The sequence below is a fragment of the Adiantum capillus-veneris genome, chromosome 14, assembly GCF_014529385.1.
Source record: "Adiantum capillus-veneris isolate H3 chromosome 14, ASM1452938v2, whole genome shotgun sequence".
In the NCBI taxonomy this organism is placed as follows: domain Eukaryota; kingdom Viridiplantae; phylum Streptophyta; class Polypodiopsida; order Polypodiales; family Pteridaceae; genus Adiantum; species Adiantum capillus-veneris.
In genome coordinates, this window is record NC_140944.1 from 87698860 (window position 1) to 87719715 (window position 20856).

General features: G+C 42.6%; 1 pseudogene; it reads left to right on the top strand.

Annotated features, from left to right (window-relative positions):
- Positions 1–1781: 1781 nt before the first annotated feature.
- LOC147442724 (uncharacterized) lies at positions 1782–4790 on the top strand (annotated as a pseudogene).
- Positions 4791–20856: the final 16066 nt, after the last annotated feature.

The window sequence follows — 20856 nt, forward strand, 5'->3', positions numbered from 1 at the left end:
ATCGTATGCATGTTTTCTCTCTCTTTTCCTCTCTCAATGTGTGCGTTTTTTGTTTATGCATGTTCTCTCTCTCTTTTCCTCTCTCAATGCGTGCGTTTTTTGTTTATGCATGCTCTCTCTCTCTTTTCCTCTCTCAATGTGTGTGTGCATTCTTTGTTTATGTATGTGTGTGTGCGTTTTTGTTTATGTTTGTACTCTCTCTCTCTCTCTCAAAAACACTATGTGTGTGTGTGTGTATGTGTGTGTGTGAGAGAGAGAGAGAGAGAGGGAGAGAGAAAGAGGGGAAGGGAACATGAGAATGAGAAGAGGGAAGGAGCATACTTGGCTCTCCTTCCTCTCCTCGTGTGTGTGTGTGTGTGTGGAGAAGAAAGAGAGAGAGAGAGAGAGAGAGAGAGAGAGAGAGAGAGAGAGAGAGAGAGGGAGAGCGTTACCTGCTTCTTTTTTTAGCCGAGCCGGCGTCGCTATGAGCGTCGCAAATTTACAAAGAAATTTGCGACGCTCATAGCGACGCCGGGATTTTTTTTTTTGCGCGTCTCTGTGTGAGCGTCTCTAATATGAATAGCCTCTTGTAGTGTTGAGAAAAACTTATAGATTTTTTAAAAAAAGGGGACATTATATTCTTAACAAAATTTACAGATAAGGGGTTTTACAGACATGTCTTGAACGCAGCTGATATGGTTTTTTTACACAGTGAACCCCTCGAGTCTCTCCCTCTATCCCTATCCCTATCTCTCTCCCTCTTTTCCTATTTCTGTCTCTCTCTTTCTCTCCCTATTTCTATATCCCTATCTCTCTCCCTCTTTGTCTCTCTCTATCCCTATCCATATCTCTCTCTCCTATCTCTCCCTCTTTCCCTCTCTCTCTCTCTCCCTCTATCTATCTATCTATCTCTATCTCTCTATCTCTCCCTCTTTCCCTCTTTCCCTATTTTGCTATCACTCTCTCTCTTTCTCTATCTCTGTCTCTTTCTCTCTCTTTCCCTCTCTCTCTCTATCCCCGTCTCATTAATTCTCTCTCTCTCTCTATTTATCTACCTCTATTCCTCTTCTCTCTCACTCTCTTTATCTATCTCTCTCTCTCTCTCTCTATCTAACATTTCTCTCCCTCTTTATCTATTTCTCTCTCTCTATCTAACATTTACCTCTCTTTATATAACATTTCTCTCCCTCTCTTTATCTATTTCTCTCTCTCTATCTAACATTTATCTTTCTCTATCTAGCATTTCTCTCCCTCTCTTTAAATCTCTCTCTCTCTCCATTTATCTCTTTCTCTCTCTCTATTTCTATCTAACACTATCCAAACAATCATTTCCAAAACGTGCATAACAAATTAATCATTTCCAAACGTGCGTATCAAAGCAACCATTTTCAAACGTGGTTAGCAAAGCAACCATTTCAAACAAGAAGTACGAAACAACCATCTCTTAATGAGCGAGGTATGTTATGGGATCTCTATTTTTTTATTTTTTCTATTTATGTGTGTGTGTATGTGCATGTATGTGTGTGTAGTATAAAACAAAAGGGGAAGAGAAATAATGTTCTTTTGTGTTTACATCTTCTTTGTAGCACGGTTGAGCTTTCAAAGAAGATGGCAGAATACCCCCTTGCCGAAACTTGGACGAAACGCTCTTCGATGAAACTTGAGAAGCTTTGAGAAGGAGAGAGGGGGAAGGGAGAGGTTGGGGGGGGGGGGGGGGGGGGGGGGGGGGGGGGAGGGGGGAGGCTTGTTGAAGGAGAGAGAGGGGAGGGAGATGGGGGGTGGGGGGGGAAAGCTTGGGAGCGATGGCGGAGAGCAAGAACGTCGGGTATGCTGCAAAAATGCGCCATACTCTGTCTTCTTTCCTTTTTTAGGTGCCAGTTATTACCGCGGCTATTACCACGCTCATTACCACCTATATTACCACGGCCAGTCATTTCAAATGGATACATACAAATTCGAGGTTGCGGGGGATGGAGGGGGGTACAAACCACCCCCTCTACCCTTAGCTATACATGCTTTTGAGTTTTTTTATGAAAAATTTTAATTTTTTATGGATACTTTATTTTGTAGACTTTAAAATGTCTATTAATTGAATTTTTTAAAATCTCTTTCAGTTAAATAATAATTTTAACACTCATTGCCCTTTATTCCCTTTGACTTTAACTATATCTAATTTTTCTAATGGAATTAAGTGTTTTTCTAATTATTTATTTTTTAGGACACATGACTAAATAAACAACCTTTTGCGTGTGCAGGACATCGAGTGGAATGATCGTGGTCCTCCTGGAAGCCCAGAGCGAGATCGTTGGCTCAAGGAAAAACTACCGTGTCCTTGCGCCAAGTTCAAAAGGGCAATTCCTCGCTTGAGGCTTTGGAGCACGTAGAGAACGACGGGCTTTGGCATTCTTGGAAAATCGTTGGGAGAGATGATAGCGCGACTCACCCGTCGCTTGAGGAGGTGCGCCATTGGTCTATGTTCGGTGGTGGTGCACTTGCCGGCAAGGCCAAACGGTAGAGGCAAGAGCGACTAGGCGATTTAGGTGCACCGCATGGTGATCCTCCCTGTTGGCTCTACGTCGGCAGCTCCTATGGCATTTTCATCGCACTTTGAGGTAGAGGATGAGTACATGTTCGACATGTGTGATGAGTTACTAGCTCATGAGCGCGACGTGTGCGAAGAGGATTGTCAGCCCTGCACTAAATGGGCTACTGAAACGGAGGATAGATTGATGACGAGTGCTCGAACACCTCTTTACGATTGTGCACGATACTTGGTGCTCCGAGCATCGTTGGAGGTACTCAACTAGCAAGAAAAATTCGGTTGGAGTAATGCAAGTGTCGATGCACTACTTCTGTAAGTATGGAATGTGGCTTTTATTTACTCTCTCCCTCTCTCTTTATGGTGTCATCTTCTAGGAATCATACTAATACGCATGTTTGTTGTAGTTTGATGGGCAAACTGTTGCTAGAAGATCACCACATGCCTCTAGATCGTCAACGAGCTAGATCGTATGTCATTGCACTTGGAATGGAGTATGAGTGCATCCATGCCTACGTCAACGATTGCATGCTATACTGCAATGAGCATGCACATGCTACCTCATGTCCCGTGTGTGGGGAGGCACGATACAAGACAGGTGTGAGCGGGGCACACCTACCTCGCAAGGTATTAAGACATTTTCCATTAATGTCTTGTATCCAACACATGTTTAAAAACAGCTCTATCGTGGAGCTTCTTGCGTGGCACACAAACCATTTCTCAGATGATGGAATGATGCGTCTCCCTGCCGATTCACCTGCATGGAGGGATATCAAAACTCAATGGCCAGAGTTTGGGTTGGATCCTCGACACTTGAGGCTTGGGTTAGCAATTGATAGTATCAACCCTTTCGGCACTTAGTCTACATCATGGAGCACTTGGCCTGTGGTGATCGTCAACTACAATATTCCAATAATTTCAACTAGCACTTAGTGTATCCTTGTGTGTTTTCTTGCAGATTTGTGAGCTCCAAGGAAATAAAAATAAATGCTATCCCTGCTGCTCAAACACTTGCAACAGAAACTGTGTGTGCCATTGAAGATGCATTTCCTCAATCGGTCCTTCTTAGTCAAATTCACCTCTTGGTTCACGTGGTGGAGGAGATAGTTATATGTGGACTAGTGCACGCACGATGGATGTTCTTCTTAGAGAGGTTTTTAAAGACTCTCAAAGATTTTGTGCGGCTACGATCTCAACCAGAGGCATGTATGGCCAAAGGGTGGATTGTTCAAGAGGCATTTGTTTACATATCAGAGTATTTGGCACAAGTTGATCCTTCAATGCCTCGCATGTGGTCAAACGAGGAAGATGCAAGGATGACTTCACACTTGACAAGTGGAAAGGGGAAACTACTTAACATGGATATGAATCTATCCCAAGTGATTGATAAATTTTGCATTCTCACTGCAAAGATTGTGACCAAGTAGGTGGACTTGTGGACAGTGGCAAAGGCCAGGCGTTTGCAAGAGAGAGAAGCATGGAAACAAGCACATGGAGGAAGGAGGGCACCCCCAATGCCTAGACACTTTGCATGTTTCATAGATCTCATTAGTGTAGAGTGGATTCATGAGAGAATGACCGAGGAAAAAGCGTGTGGAGAAGACATCACCAACAAAGAATGGGAGTATGCACGAAGCTGCGTACCAAAGGTAGAGTACTCATAAACCTATACCATATTGTCTCGCTATTTCTTGAAATTATTTCTAATATATATTTGATAAATTAATATATTTTTCTATTTTGTAGTGCCTTTCCTTTAACTCTATGTGGTCAAAGGGTCGTCACTTTCGTACGCGCCACATTGACGAGCGTAGAACCACCATGGATTGTGCCATCATGGGCAATTTTGACACAGACGGTGATGAAGCTAGGTACTATGGAACTATTGAAAGGATACTAAAGGTTAATTTTAGAACCTTTCATAGCTAGACGACATGAGAATGGCCTCTACATGGTGGACTCTAGTGTGCATCACACAGGGAGGTATGACAATTTAGTTTTACCGAGCAATTGTGAGAAAGTGAGTGACATGTACCTTTTTTAGTCTTATTTATTTGTAGTGTTAGTTATACCAATGTTACTCACTTTCAACTTCTCTTTTATAGGTCATCTATATCCGAGCAATCCACCAACCAAAACTTTGGTTCGTAATTCTCATAACACCTCCGGGGAGAACCATTTTTCCACTAATGAAGTTGAGACTATCTTCCACCCTCTTTCACCTCTGACTTTGGATAAGATGGAAATAGAGGAGAGGGAGGTCGATGACTGAAGTCCAGTGGCAACAAGTCTTAGCGAGGATGATTGTCATGATGATGAAGATGATGAGATGGAGGATGACAAACTCCAAGATGAAGAAGCTAGCAATGTATCCACAAATGACAATTCCGTTTCTCTCTTTATTGATTTAGGAGCCATGGGTTTAGAATTGGATGATGCTTCATGTAGAGATCTTTTGAAAGATAATTCATAAACATTTTGCAGTTATGAAGTTTTTTGGTCTTGTAATCCATTCACCTCTCTCTCCCTCGTCTTTCTCTCATTAGATTTGAGAATATGCTCAATTATGTTAATCAATTGACAATGATTATGTTAGTTTCAACCAAGTGTAATCTTAGATTCGCCGCCTCCTTCTCCCCCCTCTTTCTCTTTCTTTCTCTTCTTTTTTATGTTTGAAAATTATATACAATATTTTTTAATTTTTATTGAGAGGAGGGAAACACCAAAATTTGAATGGGGGAGGGATTAAAAAAGTTAAGGTGCTTAATTCGGGTATCAGATATAACGACGGTAATGAGCACGGCAATAATAGCGGATAAAGTCTCGGTAATACTTTAAACAAAAACCCTCCCCCCCCCCCCCCCCCCCCCCCCCCCCCCCCCCCCCCCCCCCCCGCGCCCTCCTCTCTCTTGTTTCTCTCATTGAATTTACACCTTCTCTCTTCAAAACTCGGTAAAACAGTGCCGTAAACACTTGGAGATTTTCATAGTGATTGCTACATCCACAAACATTTATGCACTCTTTGATGTATATGGTAGATATACCATGATTCTTTACTTCAATGCACCATTTGGACTTGATGGAAATGAGGGTTTTATTGCAACTTTTACAATATCCTCCCAATCTTCAACACATGGAACTCTCACCGGCATCTCTCAAATATAAACAAAACCCTTCTATCCTCATCACACCCAACATGAAGCTCATCCTTCATCTTGCACCACTTAGTCAAATCTAACATGTCTCTAGAGTCGTAGGTTTTAAGAGTCTCCGATGTTGTGGAGAGGTCACTTTGAAGCAATCTTATCATGTAATTATATGCCTCTCTATGAAAGGAAAAATATGTTGTGGATACATAGAGATTTGGATCCGGAAATACCGTAACCATTTGATCATCAAAAGGCCTATTTTCTCCAAGAATATCACCTTCTTCATGGAGTACCTCGAAGTTGTCATCAATACTTTCACTACTTGCATCGCATGGTGATCCTCCCTGTTGGCTCTACGTTGACAGCTCCTGTGGTGCTTCTGTTGCACTTTGAGGTAGAGGATGAGTACACGTTCGACATGTGTAATGAGTTACAAGCTCATGAGCGCGACGTGTGCAAAGAGGATTGTCATCCCTACACTAAACGGGCTGTCAAAACAGAGGATAGATTGATGACGAGTGCTCGAACACCTCTTTCCGACGGTGCACGGTACTCGGTGCTCCGAGCATCGTTGGAAGTACTCAACTTGCAAGAAAAATTCAATTGGAGTAATGCAAGTGTCGATGCACTACTTCTGTAAGTCTGGAATGTGGCTTTTATATACTCTCTCCCTCTCTCTTTATGGTGTCATCTTCTAGGAATCATACATGTTTGTTGTAGTTTGATGGGAAAAATGTTACTAGAAGATCACCACATGCCTCCAGATCATCAAAGAGCTAGATCGTATGTCACTGCAGCTGGAATGGAGTATGAGCGCATCCATGCGTGCATCAACGATTGCATGCTATACTGCAATGAGCATGCACATGGTACCTCATGTCCCGTGTGCGGGGAGGCACGATACAAGACAGGTGTGAGAGGGGCACACCTACCTCGCAAGGTATTAAGACATTTTCCATGAATTTCTTGTATTCAACACATGTTCAAAAACAGCTCTACCGTGGAGCTTCTTGCGTGGCACGCAAACCATTGCTCAAATGATGGAATGACGCGTCTCCCTGCCAATTCTCCTGCATGGAGGCATATCAAAACTCAATGGCCAGCGTTTGGGTTGGATCCTCGACACTTGAGGCTTGGGTTAGCAAGTGATAGTATCAACCCCTTCAGCACTAAGTCTACTTCATGGAGCACTTGGCCTGTGGTGATCGTCAACTACAATATTCCATCATGGGAGGCAACCAAGAAGGGCAATATACTTCTTTCCTTGCTTATGCCAGGCAAGTACAAAGTGTCAAATATTGACAGTTACCTCGATCTCCTCATTGAGGAGTTGGAGGAGTTATGGAGAGGCACTCCTGTTGTTGATGTCTCACTTGCAAAGGGAAGGAGAGAGGCTTAAGTGAGGGGAATCCTTATGTGGACTATGCACAACTATCCAGGGCTTGGAGTGATTTCTGGTAACTCCCTATCCTCTATCTCTCTTTCCCTCATTCCCTCTCTACTTTTAGCTCACTTTAGTTCACTCATCTCTCTAACCATATCATATGTATGCAGGGTTGTCCATATCGGGGCACAATGCATGTCCTACTTGCGGGCCATCGTTGTTGATAGAGAGGCGAGATTCCTTGCGCAAGGTAATCTATCCAAAGAACCATCGTTTCTTACCCGAAGGGCATAACAAGCACAAGGCTCCAACAAATGGAAAGGCTCCTCTAAAGCTCACGATGGCAGATTGGGAAACCATTTGGGAGGAACACCACAACAACAATCCGGCTCCGTGTCCTCCACCAAAAGGTATGTCAAGGTATTCCATATTTTTAAGGCTTCCATATTTGGAAGGACTTGAAAATACAACACCTCTTGGATCCCATGCACATATTCAAGAATGTAGCCCAAACACTATGGGACCACATTATTGGCAAGAAGGATTCTTTGGGTGTGAGGGAGGATTTAAGGCTTTTAAAACGTGTTCCCGCCTCTGCCACTCCACGGCGTGCCCCAAATGGAAAGATTGTGCTTCCTAAAGCACCATGGATGCTAGCAAAAGAATAATTAGACAAGGTGAAGGGTACCATCGCCCCTATTCGCACACCAACAAGATACATGAGGTCTCTAAAGGGAGCTTTCACAAAAGCGAAGAAGGGTGGGAGCGTTCAATTGTATGGGTTGAACTCCCACAATTGGCACAAGATGCTTCATGTAATCTTCATACTCCATATTCTATCTATATTTTGTGTGCATGACTATCACTCACTTTCCCTTTCACTGATTTACATTGTAGTTCATTCTGCTCGTGAGTATGTGTAGATGTCGGGACAAGAAAATCAAGAGACGCAATTTCTAAATTAGGAGAGCTAGTAAGGTACACCACAAGACTCCACTCAAATACACCTTTCTTATGTACACAATAATTTCAACTAGCACTTAGTGTATCCTTGTGTGTTTTCTTGCAGATTTGTGAGCTCCAATGAAATAAAAATAGATGCTATCCCTGCTGCTCAAACACTTGCAACAGAAATTGTGTGTGCCATTGAAGATGCATTTCCTCGATCGGTCCTTCTTAGTCAAATTCACCTCTTGGTTCACGTGGTGGAGGAGATAGTTATATGTGGACTAGTGCACGTACGATGGATGTTCTTCTTAGAGAGGTTTTTAAAGACTCTCAAAGATTTTGTGCCGCTACGGTCTCAACTAGAGGCATGTATGGCCGAAGGGTGGATTGTTCAAGAGGCATTTGTTTACATATCAAAGTATTTGGCACAAGTTGATCCTTCAATGCCTCGCATGTGGTCAGACGAGGAAGATGCAAGGATGAATTCACACTTGACAAGTAGAAAGGGGAAACTACTTAACATGGATATGAATCTATCCCAAGTGATTGATAACTTTTGCATTCTCAATGCAAAGATTGTGACCAAGTAGGTGGACTTGTGGACACTGGCAAAGGCCAGGCATTTGCACGAGAGAGAAGCATGGAAACAAGCACATGGAGGAAGGAGGTCACCCCCAATGCCTAGACACCTTGCATGTTTTGTAGATCTCATTAGTGCAGAGTGGATTCATGAGAGAATGACCGAGGCAAAAGCGTGCGGAGAAGACATCACCAACAAAGAATGCGAGTATGCACAAAGCTGTGTACCAAAGGTAGAGTACTCATATACCTAAACCATAGTGTCTCGCTATTTCTTGAAATTATCTTTAATATATATTTGATAAATTAATATATTTTTCTATTTTGAAGTGCCTTTCCTTTAACTCTATGTGGTCAAAGGGTCGTCACTTTGGTACGTGCCACATTAACGAGGGTAGAACCACCATGGATTGTGCCATCATGGGCAACTTTGACATGGACGGTGATGAAGCCAGGTACTACGGAACTATTGAAAGGATACTAAAGGTTAATTTTAGAACCTTTCATAGCTTCATCTTCGAGTGTAAGTGGTTTGCAAATGTGTCTAGACGACATGAGAATGGCCTCTACATGGTGGACTCTAGTGTGCATCACACAGGGAGGTATGACAATTTAGTTTTACCGAGCAATTGTGAGCAGGTGAGTGACATGTACCTTTTTTATTCTTATTTATTTGTAGCGTTAGTTATACCACCGTTACTCACTTTGAGCTTCTATTTTATAGGTCATCTATATCCCAGCAAGCCACCAACCAAAACTTTGGTTCGTAATTCTCTTAACACCTCGGGGGAGAACCATTTGTCCACTAATGAATTGGAGACTATCTTCCACCCTCTTCCACCTCCACCTTTCGATGAGATGGAAACAGAGCTCTGTATGCCTGTGAGAGAGAGAGAGAGAGAGACATAGAGGGAGTAGTGTTTTTTTAATGTGTCGAGATTACACACAGTGTGCCGAGATTACATACAGTGTGGGTCTCTACATTACTTTGATGTGGGTCGAAAGTTAAACTCTTTAACACTAGGTTGGTAATGGGACACTTTTATGTCCTATTAAGTGACCATTTTCCTTGAATTATGTCAAGAGTTTCAAAATAGATTTTGAGGTGCTATCTACCTAGAAAGTTGTCTCTATGACTTTTTTGCTGGTTTTCATGATATCCAAATACAGTTTTGATTTACTATGTCGCATACTGTAACATAAAGCTAATATTCCTTGAGTTTTGGGGCACGTAATACCCTATTTTGCATAGTTGACAACGATGGTTGATTTTCTCAATTATAGAAGAAAACGATACATTCTAGTATATCAAGTATAGATTTTTTAATATTGTTAGTTTCTTGTGACAACTACATAATTTTGTAGGTAGTAACCATATCTAGTCATAAGGATCAAGTTTGGCTAGATATTGAATAGTTTCTATGGGATTCTACAACTCATAGTGCTGAACCCAGTTTTTTCATGTTTGCTGTATTTAGCACTTCATCTTTGTCCCCAAGATTCCCCTTGGTAAGATATGTATTAGTCTTTTGACATGCTCCATGGATCCTTATGAACCTAAAGGACAATAGGGAACTAAGAAAACATGCATATATTATTTGTATTGAGCGTGGCTATAGAAACTTTGATGATAGGTTTACAGAATGGTAAAAATTCAACTTTTTTGTACCTATTTCTTTTGGCAAAACAAAAAATAGTGAGTGAGAAGCAATCATATGTTCTGATCACCAACCCATTGAAGTTAACTAGGGAATTTATCTCAAGTCCTACAAAAATCCCTAATCTTATTTTTATGCAACAAAATGTAAGAAATAACTGTTTTAGTGAAAATGTACTGGTCCATCAACTTTGGAGGCTTGGTGTGACCAAACGATGAGAAATTTTATAAGTTTCTTATTCTTTACATGTGTAGTAGGCCTTGAACTATAACCTCATGAAAGGATTTTACAAACTGAGTGGATCTACTATGGTTTTGGAGGTTTTTTCCAAAACCTTGAAAGGACACTTTTATGTCCTGTTAGGTTACCAACCTAGTGTTAAAGTAGGACGAGTGAATGTTGAGCATACTTGCAAGAGTCATAAATGAAAGAGTCTACTTTAAGCTTGACCTCAATGTACAAATAAAAGATGCCATCCGCGCCTCCAAAAGTTATGACTGTGCCGAGATTACAATTGCACGGCGCCAAAAAAATCCACGGTCCTCGTTCCATTTTGATCCAACTTTTCACTCCCACCTTTGATCCCTTGAGTTGGACCCCATGTTACATATAGACGAGGGGGACCCTCCCTCCCTCTCTCTGGTGTGAGATAGCAGTGGCAAGGGGCTGGGCGCAGGTGCAGATAGGGAAGTTTGCTCTCCCCCCCCCCCCTCTCTCTCTCTCTCTCCCCATTGTGATCAGCTAGCTATAAGCTGCTAGATACGTTGTACGTGACAGGGACCCCCCAGCCTCTCTCTCACTCTCTCTCTCTCTCTCTCTCTCTCTCTCTCTCTCTCTCTCTCTCTCTCTCTCTCTCTCGGACCGTATTGCTTAGCTTCAACTCTAGCTCCCCTCCGTGGACACTGGAGGACACTGAAGTCGCTCACACTGCAAGTTGCTGAAGATCGAGAATCCCTTTGTTTGATCGTTATCGTTCTCCATGATTAGCTGCTAATCTAATTGGTTGTGGTCCTAATTCAACTCCATATTGGTTTGCCTCTGCATGCAAGACTTGAGAGCTGATCAGGTGCACTATTTGCTTGAATGTCTCTTTTGATTATATTGTTAGATGTAGTCAGTATAATTATAATTAGCCTTCATTAAAGGATTGGAAATGCATATGGCAGAACATACACAATCTTGTGCTAAAAAATGCCTTGATTATCCCATGTACAACTGGCGGCCACATTTGCACACACACAGAGAGAGAGAGAGAGAGAGAGAGAGAGAGAGAGAGAGAGAGAGAGAGAGAGAGAGAGAGAGAGAGAGAAAAGAGAGAGAGAGAGAGAGTTGTGCCTGTGTACCTTCCCATGGGTCGCCTTCCTGCACGTTGTTCCACCTTACAGATCCCATCTTCCCTAGTGCTGAGGCTAGCTATCGTGTTACTACAGTTTGCTCATCCACGAAGTGCCCGTGCGTAAGGCTGTGTGCTTGGCTTTGCTTTTCCGCCATTTGAGCTGTTCAATCCCCAACACACCACTGCGTTTGCAGCTATCCTGACAGGCCCCACCTTCCGGCCTATAGTTTATGTCTTGGCAATGAAAATAACCTCCATGTGCCTCTAGTCCAGCGTTGGGGAAAAATTATTTCTCCAAACATAAAAAAATTATTTCCTTGATTTTGTCAACAAGAGATTTTAGAAAATTAGGATATTTTTTTGGGGTTTTACACTATTTTTCTCTATTTTGGGACGGAATTTCTCCTTTCCCCCTTGCACTCAACCGACATTTTTGTAATTGAAAATGGCACTATATTAAGTTGAGACACATTTTTCCCGAACACTGCTCTAGTCTTCGCTCCTAGTAGAAAAGAGGATGCTCATGAGCCACAAGGAAACACTTAGGTGAGTTACTTGTGATTTTTTCTAAGTTTGAAGAACCCCTTCTTTAAATGTTCCTACTTAATGAGTTTATTGTGTATGCAAGTATGCAGCTTCAAGCGGTTTATTGATTGTGGTTAAAAACTACTAGAGCTAAAATTGGTTTGCAGCAACATTAACATAGTTAGGTCCATGTGAGAGTTATTTGCAATTGGTAGATGACACCTACAACTTGTACTATTTTGAGCCAATGTGTGAGCCAATATGTGTGTACGTTGAATCTCAACAAGATTTCTAAATGTGTAAGATCTTATGGGGGTTCTCGTGTCATCAGTTTTGTATGTTTTGTTGACATGCTTTTATTGCAAGCTATTTAGTATAGGAGAGGTAGAACTTTTGATTGACATCATATATGTGCTTATATTTTAGTAGATGAAAAAGATCTATCTTTATGAGTAAAGCGGACAAGAAATATATCTCAAAACAAGTTATGCGATTTGATATCTTGTGACTTAAGCATTTGAAGTTTTTTCATGGTGCATACAACTCTTTTTGTTCAAATTAGCGACAACAACATTACTACAGACTCACTGCAACTCATTAAGAATTTCAAAGGAACATTGTTCTTTTTGAAGGAACCATAACTGAAATATAATGATATAAGACAAACCAATTATCATCAATCTTTTGTTAAACTCACTTTTGTCAAACTCACATGTGCGAGCTAGTTATATCATGTCCAAACATTAAACTTGTGTCAATAACAATTTTGGACAATAGTAATTATGGAAAGGATAGCTGAGTAAAATGAACTCATCAGTTTATGAGTTGCAAGGATCCTTTATCTCTAATATTTTAAAAACGGAGCATTGTGAAATTTTGTGTGTAAAAAGTAACATCTTATTGTACATATCATACAGAAATCGTACATTTTGAATTCGGCATCGTACATTTCCATGTGGAAATAATGTTTTGTGCTCCAATTTTTAATGTGGGTTATTCCCAAAATAGAGGGCATAAATTCCTAGGTAGGAAAAACTTCCATGTGGGAAATAAAGGTTTTCTTACTTGAAAACTGTTTTACGAAGTGGGAAAATTTTCCATATTCATTTTTGTTTTTTACAAGTAGAATAAATATTTCTCATGTGAGAAAGATTTTCTCCACATGGAACAAATACATTTCTCAAAAGGTAAAATTTATTCCCAAGTAAAGAAACCATCACGTAGAAATGATGACAGAATTTTTCCTCCACGTAGAAAATTCATCACGAAAAATGTTACGAAGTTCTTGTGTGTAAGAGAGAATCTGAAAGGTGCTTTGATCTTGCTTTGAAATAGTCAAGAAATGGTTGTTGGAGCGACTAAGCACCTGCAACATGGGAAGATTCCACACCCACCCGGGAATCTTACCAGCACCCGCAGTTTCATCAATCCTGTATTGTCAACAGAGGGCAAAGACATCTCTCAAAGTGCTACGCAACGCTCCCATGAAATTGTTTTGTTGTACTGTGTATCGTGCAAGTCACGGCAGCTTTGAGAGATGTTGTTGTGGGAGAGAGACGTAAAGTTTTGAGATTGGTGCAATTCTCATCCAGGCGGTTTTTGGAGAGGTCAAGAACTACAAGCTGGGCCAATGCGCCAAGCTCCAAAAGAGATGTTATATACAAAGAGAGCTACCATGGGACAAATCTATCCATTGCAGATACTCGCCATGGGACAAATCTACCATGGAAGAAGGTATCGCACCTGTGAGGTCAACTTAATGACGGAGTTAACCTTACAGGTGCGATACCTTCTTCCATGGTAGATTTGTCCCATGGCGAGTCTTTGCAATGCATAGATTTGTCCCATGGTAACTCTCTTTGTATACAACATCTCTTTTGGAGCTTGGCGCATTGGCCCAGCTTGTAGTTCTTGACCTCTCAAAAAACCGCATGGATGAGAATTGCACCAATCTCAAAACTTTACGTCTCTCCCACAACAACATCTCTCAAAGCTGCCGCGACTCGCTAGATACACAGTACAACAAAACAATTTCATGGGAGGGTTGCCTAGCGCTTTGAGAGATGTCTTTGCCCTCTGCTGACAATACCGGATTGATGAAACTGTGGGTGCTGGTAAGATTCCCGGGTGGGTGTAGAATCTTCCCATGTTGCAGGTGCTTAGTCTTTCAACAACCATTCCTTGACTACTTCAAAGCAAGATCAAAGCACCTTTCAGATTCTCTCTTACATACTCAACACTAGAATCTTCTTTGACATCTCTATGAACTACTTAGAGGGGAAGATTGCAGAAAGCTTTGGTGAGCTTGTTGGCCTCACTCATCTCAACCTTTCACATAGCCAAATTCAAGGCAAAATTCCAAAGAGTCTTGGAAAACTCCACAATCTAGAGGCACTATACCTCTCTTATAAAAACCTCACACGCAACATTCCTGAAGAGCTTGGACAATTGGGGGACTCTCTGTGGTACAATTGTCACAAACTCCTTGCAAGGGCCCATTCCCACAACAAACAACTTCAACACCAGGTTCAACTACACCTACTTTGAAGGTAACTCGGGCTTCTGTGGAACCCCCCTGCCAGTAACTTGCTCAAGTTGTAAGACACCCCTTACAGACAACGGATCGAAACCATATGTTAATGAGCGACAGAGTTGGTCATTTATAGATTGGGTAGGCAGCTTTGTATTGGGTCATTTATAGAGTGGGTAGGCAGCTTTGCATCCTTTTGGGCCTTGCTTATACAATATCCCATTGGACGTTTTTTGGGGTTTTACTTTCTATACAGCTCTCGAATCATCCCAAGATAATCTTAACATACTAAGCCTTGATTATTATGTATCTCAAGAAATGTAATCATCATATGTCGTATATAGTTATATGGTCCCCACCATGGCAGCGTAAACCCAAGTCTTCCACCAACCGGTTCCCTTGCATATGATGTAGGCACCCACTATGCACAATACAACACCTCTATCACACTCAATGCGTCTCTTGCACTTCGCAATGGCACATGAGAAGGTCCTCGAGTAGTTATGCATTGTGGGAATGGGAGTGTAACCTTTACCCACACACCTCTCTTCTTGCCACACGTCTCTAGGTTGGAGAAGTCGTCTTGCACTTGTCAAGAGCTCATTTACTTTCACCCCTACATGTCTTATTGTGTGAATCTAGAATTGTTTATACCTGAGGAGGAGGCTCCCAGAGAGCCAATGAAACCAATAAATAAATAAATAAATATATATATATATATATATATATATATTATATGGAGAGATAGAGAGAGAGAGAGAGCGAGTTTTATCTTCCTCAAAGGTTAGAGTATGATCTGTGGAACAAATCAAACATGTCAAATGCTCTATGTTGAGATGATTAGAGACTCGATGCTTGAATTTTTTGGATATGAGGATGAGAATTGAGCATCCATGAAGTAGCCACTAGAAGGTTAGAAATGCGACGGAAGCAACTTCAAACGTGATTAAAGATGAGCACTCAAGTAGGGTATGAAGTTAAGACTACTAACCACAAGGATCAAAGTGTGCAAGAATGGATAACACTTCCCAAATGCCCCAATGTGATGTCTCACAGCAAAGGGGGTGGGTGTTAAGATGGATCACTGCAAAGGTGCAAAGTACGGATGGGGAGATATGTTCAAGCATCTATGGGTGAGTTGAGTACATTGTCTCTTAGAGATTAGCATGCTCTTACAATTGATGGCAATGTGGTAATTTGGACCGTTACAAGTTGTCATAACTCCACTATTTGAACTCTTCAATCATCACCATTGTGTCATTAAGGCCCTAGCATGACTCTCTCATGTGTGGAGATGGGGCAACACTTTTATGGACAATTTTTTTCTTGGTATGAAAATTCATTCTCCAAAGACATGGATCTCCTACTTCATTTTAGTTTTTTGGCATGAAGGGATGACGATGGGACTACTGCTCTTCCTTCTTGCCACCACATTTAGCCATAAATGTTGTGAAATTTAATAAGTTTTGGTCCCACCCACTAAGTTACAACTTTATCTCTAATTTTGCAAGGTCTCCACGTTTGCATTTGTGTGTGTGTGTGTGTGTGTGTGTGTGTGTGTGTGTGTGTGTGTGTGTGTGTGAGAGAGAGAGAGAGAGAGAGAGAGAGAGAGAGAGAGAGAGAGAGAGAGAGTCTCTAGGCGTGCGTTTATGATTCATTACCTGACAACAATTTGGCATGCAAAAACTATTGGCATGCAACAATACAATGGCACTAAACTAGATCATATGTATGTACAAAAAAGAGAATTAAACTTTGCAAAAAGATACAAATATACTTTGTAAATTGACAAATTATTTTCATTGAGTTTTTTACACAATTATCATCGAAGAACAATAAACTTAAAGGATATTCCCATAATTTTACGAATCAAAATCCATTTATGAATGATGACATGTTTCTACTGAAGCAGTCGCCATTGTAATCACAAGGAAGGAGACTCTCACCTATCACTATCCATTAACACTAGTTCTGTAATTGAACACTTAAGTGTCCTGTTTTTCTACCAAGTTTTGGCAATTTATTTTTCAAGCAGAAAAGAAGTTTTTAACACCTTGCTTCTACCATAGATTGGTTATGAGGGAAAGAAAGCACTAGATTTTTCTCCATATCAAAATAAAATCTGTATGGAGAGAATTCTGGTAAGTTCTAAGACAAAACTTTTAGTGAAATTTGAAGCTCTTTTGCCAAAAAAATCATAAAATGATTATATCTTATTGTAGAGATGGCCTTTTTTACGTTTATAAAAGCGAAGTGTTAGCACTTGGTGTTACAAAACAATAGAATACACTTCAAAGATAAGTTTTCAAGTCACATGCAAGCTATAGACATAATTTCATACTGGAGCACGTTGGTGCAGCTAAAGTTGGTCGAAGCTAGAAGGTGTTCTATGCCAGGCCAAGACAGCAGTTGAGTGCAATGCAGAAGGCTACGGCAGGTGCCAAGGCCCTTGGCAGCCAAAGGATAGAGGGAATGCCTGCTTGAAGCGGTTTTTAGGCCAAAAGTGCTACGGAATGGTCTAGATGCGATGACAAATGAAGATGTTCGAAATGCCAAGTCAAAGATCTAGAATTTATAGTTCAGCATGCTCTAGAAGCCGGTTCAGATGGCTCATCAAACGGAGCCCCGGTGCTCAAGATATTGCAGTTTAAAGAAAGGGTATGTAGCAGATCCCGGACAGGAAGGACAACTGGGGACAGGTGGCCCGGGTTGATGTCAGTGTATATGTGTGTAATGCTCAAGTTGTGGAGCATGATTGTCTTCTCGGATTGTGAATTGGAGCTTAGGATGGCAAGTTATATCCGTTAGAAGATTTTTCGGGGGCCGAGTCTGAGCCCACTTGGTTGCATTGGAGGGTGTGCCATTGGGCATCTTTTCGGCCTTGCCAAGGTTCTCGATGGAGGGGTGCATCATGGGAAATTAACATCGGGTTCCTGGGCCGCAAGATACTGCAGGTCAAAGTTGGGGGTTGTCCTTCGAGGGGTGATTATAGGTGGTTTTGTTGTGTTTCGCCGGCCTTGTTGGGCAGGCCTGGGAAAGTCAAAAGGCTACGGGGATTATGTTGAACTCAGCCGACAATGCGCACTTTCAACCAAATCTTCTAGCTCAGGTATTGGACCCCAAGGTAGCAAGGCACACTTGCTTGAAGATGGTAAAGGCCGGGGAGGTGTTCTAGAGGTTTGTAGGGAATTTCAAGGGAATTCAAAGAGGGAGTGTGTGGAGCTTCCACGTGGCATAGCAGAGCTCCCACATGCGGTTGCTTAGAGGAGATCAGTCAGGTATAAGTCCACAAAAGGTGCTCCATTTGTTAGCATGGGAAGGAGTAGGAGCTCCGTGAGATCATGTCTATGGTGTCGGTGGCCGGGCCCCGTAAGGCGCTATGAATGGGTGGCGCGGCCTAGTCGGGCGTTCGCGGCGGGTTTTGGAGGTAAGGTAGGAGGCACAGTAGCGCGCCCGCGCACGGTATTTGGCGGCGTTGATGACGTGGAGCGGTGCCCGCGGCCTTGGAAGGCCCCATTTTGGAAGGGCGAGGGGGAAGGGCATTAGCGACATCGCTAATTCCCCGCCGGCTCAAGATAGAGAGCGGCCCCAGGGAAGAAGAGAGAGAGAGTATAGCCAGTTGAGGTGGTGCCAATTAGAAGGAGGGTCAAGTGGAGCTGAAGGATAGAGAGAGAGGATGGATTCAATGGGCGGCCAAATGGACCAAGCCAAGGACTATCTGGGCCAAAGAGGGCAAAGGAGAAATTGAAGGGAGAGAGAGAAGGGTGCAAAGCCAAGCCAAATGCAAGGCCCAAAGAAGAGAAGGAGGAGTCGGATGGATAGAGGGAGAGAGTCAAAAGTCAAAATTGAGCACCATAAGGTGAAGGGTAAAAGGTGAAAAAAAAAAGGGAAGAGTCTAGTGGGCAATAGCGACATCACTAATGCCCCCCCAAGTGCAAAGAGTGAAGAAGAGAGAGATAGAGCAAAGCAGTGCCCTCTCTCCCAAAAGATACCAATTCAAGGTGCCAGGTAGAACTATTAAATTCTAAATTCCCAAATTAAAGCCCCCCCTTATAAAAGTCAAAAATGAATCAAATTTGGGGCTTTTTTCTTGGCCTTTTGAGGTGCCGTTTGAAGCCTGCAAAGTGGAGTTCTCTAGCAAGCTAGCCCCTTTGTAACTTTTGCTTGAAAATGGCCATGGTGATGGCATTGCAAGCCGATGTATATGTTTTTTGAAGTGCAATCAAGCCAGAGTTGCCTCCCGTGCTGTTGTTTCCCCTTCCCCCCTTCTCCTTCTCCTGCTTTCATCTCCCTCCTTGGTGTCGGCTCTGTGGAAGTGTGTGCCCCCCCGGATCGATGGTGTTTTGAGTGAAAGAGTGAGATTGAGTGGTTGTGTGCGTGTGTAAGGGTGGAGACCGGCACTGGTACTAGGTGTATCTTGGGTGATGGTTTGTAGAGTGTGCGAGCAATAGAAATTGAGCAGGTGGTGGTCTGCTAGTGTTAAGTGTTTCTTTGAAGGTGTTTTCTGAGAGGATAGGGGTGCTGTGAATACCCTGAGCTATAGAGAGGCCCTTTTGTTTGTGCTCGGCGTGTTCCCCCATTCCCCCTCTCCATCTTCTTGTGCCCCCACGGAGGAGCACACTGATTGCTCCTAGTTTATCGAAAAGAAGCGGTTTTTCATGTTCGAAGTCAAGGTGGCTAGAAGCTATGGACCGATTTTCACAGGAGAAGAGAGCCCTCACGAGTGGATGTCAGATTTTGAGCTGTACATGCTATCATTGCGTATGCCGAACGAGGATAGAAAAATGCAAACTTTTCCTCTGGTGATGCGTGGTAGAGCTAAAGCATGGTACGACGCATTGGAAGGCGACCCGAAGCAAGCATGGCCGGCTCTACGGGCGAGGTTTCTTCACGACTTTCGTAAGGAGACTTCCCCAATTGATATGGATGCAAAGCTGAAGGCGCTTAAGCAAGACGTAAGTGAAGAGTTCAATTTGTTTTTGGGTCATTTTGAAGAGTGTTGGGCAAAGTTAGCGGCAGCCATGCAATTGGCTAACGGAGACTACTTCAAGATGGACAAATTCATGGTGTGTATGTATCCTAAGGTGAGAGAAAAATTCGATTTTGAGAGCCCAGAGAATTATAATGGTGCGGTGGCCATTGCACGGTCGAAGAGCAGAAAGATAAAGAAGAAGATAGAGCGGGGGGTGTCAGGCTACAAGACGATGGCCCATGTTCAACCACAGAGTCCGAGAGAGGCTGTACATGAAGAAAATCAGGGAATTTGAGGTGTAGCTACTGTGCCACAAAATTGGGTGCGCATAGTACAAGATTTATTCGAACAGATGCAAGAGTTGCGGCTCAGTGTCATGGATAGAGGACAGCCAAGAGGAGTAAGGGGCAGGGCACGACCACTGCCTGGTAGGTGTTATAATTGTGGAGAAGAAGGGCACTATGTGCCTGATTGTCCTCAACCGCAGAGAGAAAAAGGAGGTATGTACCCGTTGTTTGGTAGAGGTCAAAGTCAAGGTCAGTACAATGGTCCAAGAGAGCAAGCGGTGGAGAATCCTGTGCAACCAGCTCCGCAAAGCAGAGGTGAAGTTCCAAGGATAATCATCATAGAGGTGGACAAGCAGGATGTCAAAATTTTGGCCAATAAGAGGGCAAGAGTTGAGAGGGAGACAGAGGCAAAACGGGAAACTAGAGCTCGCAAGGGAAAAGAGAAGGTGTACAAAGGCAGAGAACAACCTGAGCCTAGCAAAAGAAGAAGGCGTCGCAAGATCAAGCAAGCGGATTTCCAGCTAGGATGTGGCTATCCCGAGTACAATCTGGTAAGTGACGCTCAAAATCAAAAGGCAAATATTACATTTGGTGAGTTTTTAGCTTTAAATCCAAAGTTAAGAAGGCAGTGGTCCACAAGTGTTAGCACCAGGCTGCCAAGAGCTAAAGGAAATGTCCAAGCAGTGAAAAACATGGCTTTGAGAGTAGCTAGCCCCACTGATGTTCTTCCATTGGTGGATGGAATTATAGAGAAGAGGATGCAGGTACAAGCCTACATAGACGGTGGAGCACATGTTTGTGTCATGACGGAAGTAGCCATGAAAGAGACGGGAGTCAAGGCAGTAGTCAGGTCAAATGTGCGCATGAGGATGGCTAACCATACCAAATCCAGGTGTCTGGGTGTGGCACAAGATGTGAAGGTCAAGGTGATGGGTATAGAGTGCCTGATAGAATTTTTTGTGATGAAGGT